Below are 10,621 nucleotides of genomic sequence, written 5' to 3' on the forward strand. Positions count from 1 at the left end.
AGGACTACATAGTAGCATCCTTGCATGAGGAGTTTCCGGTGCCAGCCACAATAGATAGATTCTCTACGAGTTGGATGATGGATTGCATACGTGCATACATGTCACATAGACGATCCGACGCACGCAAGGCAATCAAGAGTGGGGCTGCAAAGCCCGAGTGGTTAGATGCAGACAACTGGCGCCGACTGAGGAAGGAGGCTACAGATTCGCCAGGACGTTGGAGTCAGCAGCGGGAGGCGGCAAGGGCACAACTCGAGGCCGGAGTGGTCCATCATCTTGGGAGTGGCGGCCACAGGACATATTTGGAGGACTTTGTAAGTTTCTCTTTTGTTTTGCTTATTTGTTTTTTTGAAATATTCTTTGTACTGACAATCATGTTTCTAATAGTTAGCATTTTGTTTTCTTTGCAGCACTACATTACAAATCGCGATCCGCAAGGCCTTGAGACTCGATATGCAGAGAGGCATGGTCTCAATGCATTGATCGACCGATTGTATAGACGCGGCGGCCCTGTAAGTCACTCATCTTTCTTGTCCGTAGTTACCATGAGATATTTGAATGCATTATTGTATGGTGGATTGATATGTTGTTTCTTTTTCTACAGAATCCGTTCAATGCTCCTTTGCGGCGGGACGAGCTTTCGGGGGACGAGGATTTCTAGCTCGCCCTTGAATCCTTGGAGCTCACACACCTTTAGTTTTTAGTCGCCTGATCTATGTATTATGCGATCATGTATTTATTTCATGTATCAGTTTTATGATTTCAGTATACGTTCTTTTTGTTTGCAAGCGCTTTGTATGCAATAGTGCAGAAACTATTTTGTATGGCTCTCATACAGCACACAGTGCTATATCTGGTAGGGCAGCTTGCTGCCCTGCCACAAAAATAAAATTTCCCTGTTACCATCGCTATTTGCGTCGCAAATTTACTGCTCGCGGCGCTATTGGCCTCGCTATGCGCGTCGCAGATTCACTGGTTGCGTCGCTATATGCGTCGCAAATATAGCGACGCATATAGCGACGCCAATAGTGACGTTTCTATGGCGTCGCCAATAACGACGCTTTTTGCGACGACAGGGGCAAATTTTATTGTTTGTATTTTCATCGCTTTAAACGTCGGTATAAGGTCTATATCTTGTAGTGCTTGTTGCTCAGTTAGCGACCACTTTATCCCAAGAGAAGACCAATGACTCTAGATATGAATCTAGACGTCCTCCACATCAAGAACCGTCGCATGGCCCACAGGGTATACTTGGTGATAAGGGAATTTCCCCTTCTACCTATGAGATCGGGAAACCCTCTCATACGCATGATGAGCCCCTATTGAATTCCCCCGTCCACCATGCCGGTAACATTCACTTGAGGCCTTCTCCCACCTTGGGTCGAATTTCACCTACTCTACCTAGGAGCCCCCATGCACCCCATCTGAATCAGCCCCATGAAGGACAATATGGTACAAATGGCCAACCTGGCACTCATGGACAACATGGTTATAATGGACAACATGGCCTTAATGCAACACAAGGGATGTATGGACAACAAGGTATGTATGGCTACCACTGGCTGCATGGACAGCAAGGATTTCATGGGTAGCATGGACCCTATGATCTACATGACAAGGTCATCCTAACAAAGTACAATGGGCGATCCCCCTCACCATCTGACCTGGAAGAATGGATGTCCAAGTTGGAGTCCTACTTCAACATCTACCCCTGTACTGATGATCAAAAAATACTTTTTGCTTCTCTCCATTTGGAAAGCTTTGCCCACACTTTGCTGGCGCTATATCAATCGGGAGAATCAACAATTCATTGATTGGGAAGATTTCAAAATGCATATGGTCCAAGTTTTTGTGTCCCCTATGGAAAAAGAACGGTTGGCAAGACGATGGTACACTCTTGACCAACGTAACCTCACTGTACATGACTACACAAGTCAGTTCATGAACTTGACTATGTATGTGGAAAGCATCAGTGACGATGCTAAATTGCACAAGTACATCTATGGGTTGGAACCGAATCTATCGGCTAATGTCATGGCCCAAAAATCCACTACACTGTTTGATGCAATCTAACTGGCTGAGAGATATGCAAGAAAGTACCGTAAGAATGAGCATTTTTAGCAAGGTGTTGGACCTCCCCGCATCCCTTCACGATCAGCCCCATATGGAGGGGGTTTTCGAGGCACTTCTACGCCTAATAATAGCCCCAAAATACGCACTTACCCCGCCTTCCATACTGAAAGAAAAATGGACACTTTTGGGACAACATCGGGCTCTACTGCTGAAAATAGGTATGCTGAAAATAAACAGTCCACTACATCACCTTCCCATGGATCCAGTAGTCAACATTTCATCTCCCCAGATGTTGTGAAGGAACGGAAAGAAAAGGGCCTATGCTTTAAGTGTGGAGATAAGTACACTGTTGATCATGCCTCCAAATGCCTGTACAAAACAGCTAAGGTCAAAGTTCATAACATGTATGTCATGGAAGATTGGCACAATGAGGAGGATGACCTGGCCATTGACCACCAAGCTGAGCCCACGGAGGATGTTGATCATGAGCACTTCTATGACCCGGACGATGGGTTTTTCTTTGACCCGGGCGGTGCTCCCTCATAGATACTTGATTTAACATCCCACCCACCTCCCACTTCCCTTTGCTAATCTCCTTGGATGCTTGGACGGGTTCCCGCAGCCCTAGTACCCTTCGCATTTAAGGCAATATCAATGGAAAGCATGTTTTTATCCTTGTGGATAGTGGAAGCACTCACAGTTTTGTCAATAAATCAGTCATTGATAAGTTGAAATGTACCCTTATGGCATTACACCACCCCTTGAAGGTCCAAGTAGCAAATGGAGAAGAAGAAATCAGCACACATGTATGTCCCGCAGTTCCTTTATGCCTGACTAAAAATATGTGGCACTGGTTGATCTGATTGCCCTAGATATGGGCCCCATTGATGTTGTCTTGGGATGTGATTGACTGAAACAATTGGGAAAGATTGCTATGGACTTCTCTCAGCTTTACATGGAGTTTATGATGCATGGACAGCCTATCCACCGAGAGGGAGTTCAAGATCATGCTGATTTTCAGCTCATTACAGCAAAGCAACTCAAACGAGAGTTTAAGAAATGCTCACAAATCTTTATTTTGCAATTAAATAAGGACACTTCTAATCAGCCCTCCATAGTATCTCATGATCTACCTTGCAGGCCTTACTTGAGGAATACAATGACTTATTTCAGATGCCTACATCCCTCCCTCCCAAGAGACAAGTGGACCACCCACTTGACCTAGAGCCCCATTCCAAGCCAGTGAACAAAACCCCCTATAGACTCTCCAAGTGTGACCGTGAGGAAGTTGCAAAGCAAATCAAGGAGTTGTTGGAGATGGGCTTCATTGAACCGAGTTCTTCCCCCTATGCATCCCTTGTCCTCTTAGTCAAAAAGAAAGATGGCTCCTTTCGCATGTGCATTGACTATAGAGATTTGGAAAAAATTACAGTGAAGAACCGCTACCCCATACCACGGATTGATGATTTGCTGGATGAGTTAAAAGGGACATGCTTTTTCACTAAAATTGACTTGCGCTCTGGCTACCATTAGATTCGTATGCGGGCAAGAGATGAGGTCAAAACGGTCTTCACGACTAATCATGGACTTTACCATTTTCTTGTGATGCCTTTTGGGTTGACTAACGCCCCTGCCACCTTTCAAAGCCTCATGAACAAAATCCTACAGTCCTTTCTGTTCAAGTTCGTGCTTATTTTCTTTGATGACATCCTCATTTACAGCAAGTCATCTGTGGAGCACTTGACACACGTTCGGAGGGTGTTTGACAAATTGAGAGAGCATTGACTCTTTGCTAAGGAGAGCAAATGCATATTCATGCAGACATCTGTGGAGTACTTGGGACACATTGTGAGCAAAAACGCTATACAAGCTAACCCAAAAAAGGTGCAATGTGTTAAAGATTGTCCCACTCCTTCCACCACCACTTCTTTGCATGGCTTCCTTGGTCTCTCTTCATTCTACAAACGTTTCATTAAGCATTATGCCACCATTGCAGCACCTTTGACTGATCGCTTGAAAAAAGAGTCATTCTTTTGGGATGCCACTGCAGATCATAGCTTCAAACAGTTAAAGGACGCGCTTACTTCAGCCCCCATCCTTGTTTGCCCTAACTTCCCTAAACTGTTTACCATTCATTGTGATGCTAGTGGCCGGGGTATTGGTGCAGTCTTGTTGCAAGAGCATGGTGTGATTGCATTTGAAAGCTGCAAGCTTGATGAGAAGGAGATGCAAACGAATGTATATGACTAAGAGATGTTGGCCATCCTCCATGCCATCAAGAAATGGCACCACTATTTGTATAGTAGCCGCTTCCAGGTGAAAAGCGATCACCGAGTCCTCCAATACTTCTTGACTCAATCTACTTTGACTCCTATGCAAAGGCGATGGGTGGCAACCTTACAAAACTATGACTTTGACATTTCACACACACAGGGCAAGGATAATATTGTGGCTAATTCTCTCTCTCAAATGTGGACATGCAGAGTGTCCTCTATCTCAGAATTGCACAGTGATTGGGTTGAAGAGATCCAAGAGGCTTACTTGTTAGATGATCATTTTAGCCACACATTTCAAAAATTACAGCATGGGGTTAGCTAAAAAGTCCCAATATCAGCTCCAGCATGGCCTTATTTGGTCCCATGGCAAGATTGTCATCTTGCACACTTTCCCCTTCACGCAGAAGATCATGGAAGAAATGCATTCTTACCCCACTGCTGGTCACTTGGGTGTTTTCAAAATGTATGACAGGATTCCCAAGAGCTTTCATTAGAAAGGCTTATGGAGGGACGTCAAGGACTTTGTGACCAAATGTGTTCCATGCCAATAGAACAAGGATAGTACACTCAGGCCCGCTAGCCTCTTGCAGTCTCTCCCTATCCTTGAAGGGAAATGGACTCACATCACAATGGACTTTATCACCGGTCTTCTTGTGACTAAGAAAGGGTGGAACAGTATCTATGTGGTAGTTGATCGCCTCACCAAAGCTGCCCACTTTATCCCCACTAAGATCCAATATACTGCCTCTCAGGTGGCCACTTAGTTTATGGAAAATGTCTTCAAGCTGCATGGCTTACCACAAGTCATAGTAAATGATTGGGATGCAAAGTTTATGAGCAACTTCTGGCAGACAGTTTTCACCTCTATGGGGACCAAGCTTGCTCCATCCACTGCGTACCACCCTCAGACTGATGGTGAAACTGAGAGAGTGAACAAATGGCTTGAGACATATTTAAGGCACTTTTGCCATGATGTACAACACAGTTGGGATATGTGGCTTCACTTGGCTGAGTTTGCATATAATAACTCTACACACTCTAGTATTGGAGTTTCCCCTTTTGAGGCCTTATAGGGATATAAGGTTCCCCTTCCTAGAGTCTTGTTTACTGATAAGGTCAACCCTTAGAGTCAAGCTGAATTGGATCGCATGTAAGCTTTACTTCAGCAATGCAAAATGAATCTTCAGAAGGCCCAAACACACATGAAAATCTATGCTGATGAAAAACAAAGGCATTTGGAATTTCAAGAAGGGAATTTGGTTCTTTTGAAAGTGCATAAGTCCCGCTACTCAACTTGGCCTACCGCTTAGGACTCCAACCTACCACCAAAATCCACAATGTGTTTCATGTCAGTTAGATAAAACCCTTTGTAGGCTCCTCAGTGGACTATGTGGAAGAACTTCCCCCCATAGATGAAGAGGGCATCACTCAATATGTCCCTGAAGCAATCATTGGGCAGTGAGATAAGCACTTATGATCCCAATCCATCAAAGAATACCTAATCAAATGGCAAGGCCTACCCTTGGAAGAAGCCTCTTGGCGCCCAACAACCATCCTCAATGAATTTTCCTACCTCTGTGAACCCCAACGGCTGGAAGACTAGCTGGTGGTCATGCCCCAAATTGCCCACCTTCTTCTCGAAGACTGCACACTATTTTAGAACAGTTTTGTATTTACTCAAATTACATGCATGTGCATTCTACATAGCCTAAAAGTACTCATCATAAGCTCCATTTTGACATATGGTGCGCCCTATTTGGAGCAGCCTATCAAAAGTTATGACCAGTTTACTTCAGCAAACTGGTTCCAGACTGCATGTTGTCCCTAGTCTCTCCACACCTAATCTTCATTGTCAAAGGGCTCTGAGTAGTACTCTGCTACCCTCCCTTAGCCTACCCATCACTCCCCTCTATTTCTCCTTGTTTTTGAGGGCAAAAACCTTTCGAGTGGGAATGGATTGTAACAAGCGGGATACACATCGACTAGGGTTTAGACACCCCGTCACACTGATTGGGGTATTTAAGGTGTAAGAGCCCCAGATTAGGGCAACCAATTATTATCAAGATCATACTCTTCACCTTCATCTCCAGCTTCCATGGCTTCCTCCTTCCTTCTCTCCTCTTTCTCTCTTTCTCTCTCTTCTTCTAGTCTTCTTCCTTCTTCTTCTTGTTCTTTTTCTCTCTCCTCAACTCTCCTTCTCTCTCCTCTCAGCTTTTTTCATTACACTAATAGATTCAACAACAATAGAGCACCATGATGTGATTGATGTGTCCTTGATAAGAAATGCAACACAATTATGTGTAATACTTGATCTCAATGGTCTTCTTTTACAACGATGCTTTGCTAAGTCTAAAAGGTTTCAAAGCTTTCAAATGGGAAAGCAATGGCTTGTTCTTCGATTAGGATGTATGGAGTTTCCTGAAGCCTTATTTGCAAGATTCCAAGTGGGATTTTGGTCAACAGCTTTACATAAGAATGTCATGGCAGTTATTAATTGCTTAGAGATTCATGCAAAAAAGAAGTATCATTTTTTCATGATTTGGGGCCAAGAATAATGTCATAGACATCGACTCAAAATCATATATAGGCCAGATAAGATGGGAGTAGAAGCAATGTTCAAGCCTCTGAAGTATGTATGGTATCAATATGGAGATATTTGTCAGCATACCAAGACTATTCTCATAGATGACAGTCCTTACAAAGGATGTCCAAATCATGTTGAGAATTACATTTATCCAAAAACATTTGATATTGATCGTGAAGACTCTATCTTGATCAAAGAATTTCTACCATACTTGACTTGCTTAAGCAAATACCATGATGCATGTGAAGTCATCAAGTTTGATCGATATGGACAAGATCTAGTTCAATACGGACATGAATTGTATGCTCAATTCAAGGTTGTCATTGATGAATGGACTAGAGCATAGAATGATGGTATTTCATCATCATCATCAGCACCGCACGAGACTATGATTGATAAAGATGGCATATATGTTCAACCTTCAATTACTTCTTGCTTCAAGTGACCATCTATTATACAAACATCCTCAAAAAATGCCTCACGTCATCCGTCTCTTACATTGAACAGCTCACAATTATCCATGTTGAAGCAGACTCCTTTAGCCTCTACTTTGAAAGATATAGAAGTAATGCAACTTGCTCATAAGTTAGGGTATCACAAACATTTCATAAATGGTAGTGCAACTAAACATTTTTTACAAAATCTACAAAATTTGTATTTTTCCAATATACATGATGTAACAAGAAGGTGGTGACTCTATATGGACTAATTTTGACTTTCATAATAAATATATCCCTTACATTAAAGGCTTTTGCATGGCTATGAAATATATGCTTGTTAGAAATTTAAAGTGTTTTATGTAGTTACATTGGTGTTTCTAAACACCACCAATATCAATGAGAGAATGTACCTAATGTTTTTTATTCTTTCAATAGCATTAGTTAATTGTGTTGAATTTTCTTATAAAGTGGTTTGAATCCTTTTTTGTACTTTATGACCGTCTACTATACAAACATACTCAACAAATGCCTCAGGTCGTCTGTCACTTACATTGAACAACTCACAATTATCCAAGTTGAAGCAGACTCCTTTAGTCTCTACTTTGAAAGATATGGAAGCAATGCAACTTGCTCATAAGTTAGGATATCACAAACATTTCATAAATGGTAGTGCAGCTATCTACAAAAGTTGTATTTTTCCAATATACATGATGCAACAAGACAGTGACTCTATATGGACCAATTTTGACTTCCATAGTAAATATATCCCTTACATTAAGGGCTTTTGTATGGCTATGAAATATATGCTTATTAGAAATTTAAAGTGTTTTATGTAGTTACCTTGGTGTTTTTAAACGCCACCAATATCAATGAGAGAATCCACTTAATATTTTTCATTATTTTAATAACATTAGTTAATTGTATTAAAATTTCTTATAAAGTGGTTTAAGTCTAATTTTTTACTTTATGTCTTAGCTAACAAATACATCTTAATTAATAATAAAATTTATGTCTATTTCTTTAGAAACACAAACCATTGGTCAAAGGTTAAATCTTCAGTCTTAGAAAAATCATAAACTTCTAGCTTGGTATATAAATCTTCATTTTATGATATGAAAGTTCATTTAGCTAGTCAAAGTGTGAAGCTAGTTGATTTTGGCCAAAGCTAATATCCATCTTGTCCATATATTGTCAAGATAGATAGAAATTTTAAATAAAAGATATTTATATATGATGCATATACATAGAAAAAATATAAATAGAGAGCAATTATTTAACATACTTGTGTCTATTGGTTTACACAAAAAAAAGAACCATCACATCGTAGGTTATCCAAACTTATTACTATATGGTATTAGATCAAGTTATTAAACCACACCTAGTTAGTGGTGAGTCTTTTAAGGTCCTAGTTCATGAAATTTATATATGTCACTTTGAATTATGCTATATCTAAAAGAAAAAAAATCATATTATAATATCTTTAAATCTATAACATTATAAATTTTGGCCATGATAACATATTTTCATACAATGTTTAAGGCTCTTGTATTCTAAATTCACTCTCCACTCCATCAAACCTTTGTATTCTTACATTAAACTTGGAAATTTCCTAGGTATATACTAGTTAAGCCTCCTTGATGTTTCCACCACCATACAACATCATATTTTGTTAGTATGCTAGAAAAGATAGAGGTGAAATCCAAATCTCCTAATAGCCACATAGCTTACATTCATCATTTAAGCTCTCAAGATGTGTGATCTCATATTTGTAACATACAAAGTGCCCTTTAAAGATAAACATAAACATAGTGCTCTCTTTCATTCATAAAATTAAGACATTCATTAAAAGTGGGACTTGGAAAATTTTCAAAATCTCTAATATGGTGTTTACCAATGATGACAAAAAGAGAAAGGGTCATAAGAAAGAGTTTCAAGGAGAGCAGTTCTACTATAAGAAGAAAGGGTATGCAATTGCAGACTATCGTGTCAAGAATGCATATGAAAATGATGGCACTGTGAAGACTAAAGGGAAGGAGACAGCCAGTATGACTGAAGTAGAGTTGGAGTTATTCATGGAGATAATTAAAGAATTGTATTCCTTAGTGTAAGAAATATCTACCACTGACTCATGGGTGTTGGATAGTAGTACCTCCCATCACATAACCAACAAGAAAGGTCTACATATTTCAATGAAGCCTTTGTAAGAATCCATCATTGTGACAGTTGGGAATGATGCAAAATGTCTTGATGAGGACACACGTACTATTTTCTTTGTTGCTGTAAGTGGTAAACTCAAAAATCTTTCAAATATATTGTATGTTCTAGAGATTAAGAGAAATCTTCTCAGTTGCTTCTATAACTAATCTTAGTTATAAGGTAAGGTTCACTAAGACAAGTCCAGAAATGATCAATAGTGCTGGCAAAGTTGTCGGCAAAGGACAAAGAAGGAATAATCTATATGAGTAAGTTCTCTTATAGTCATCATTGGTATGGGCTCAAGTAAACTTTAGCATGAAAGATTTGGTCACATTGGTTTCGCACTGTTAAAGGAGATGCCTAAGCAAGGTATGGTTGCTCACCTACCTACAATAACTAAAATGAGGGAGCACTGTGAAGCTTATGTGATGGGCAAGCAACAGAGAAATGCATTTCCATAAGAAAGTAAGAATAGAGCAAAGGCTCATCTAGAGTTTGTGCATGTACTTGTGTAGTAAAATGCTTACACAAGCCTTGGGAGGATTTTATTTTATGTTGATCATTAATGACTATAGTAGGAAGATATGGTGTACTTCCTTCGATAAGGCTCAAGCTTTTGGTAAGCTTAAAGAATGGTTCAAACTTGTTGAGAATAAAACAAGGAAAAGTGTGAAAAAGTTTAGAATAGATGGTGGTGAATTCAATTCAGAGTTTGAATACTTTTGCAAGAGCAAAGGGATTAAATGTCGATTGACAATGCCTTATACACCTCAGTAGAATGGTATTATTGAACACCAAAATTACACTATTGTGGAAATGGCAAGATGCATGCTTAAGGGTAAGGGATTGCCTAGACAATTTTGGGCAGAAGCTATTAATACTATAGTACTCTACATTCTCAATAATTGGAGTTACACAAAGACCCTTAAGGAGAAAACTCCTCATGAGGCATATTCTAGTAAGAAACCATCTTTCTTACATTTTAGAACTTTTGGATGTGAATATTATGCACATGTTCCAGCGGATAAGGGAAACAAGCTAAATCCAAAAAG

This window comes from Lygodium microphyllum, chromosome 24 (assembly GCF_053477565.2).
Source record: "Lygodium microphyllum isolate KBCC chromosome 24, Lygodium_microphyllum_v1.1.10, whole genome shotgun sequence".
In the NCBI taxonomy this organism is placed as follows: Eukaryota; Viridiplantae; Streptophyta; class Polypodiopsida; order Schizaeales; family Lygodiaceae; genus Lygodium; species Lygodium microphyllum.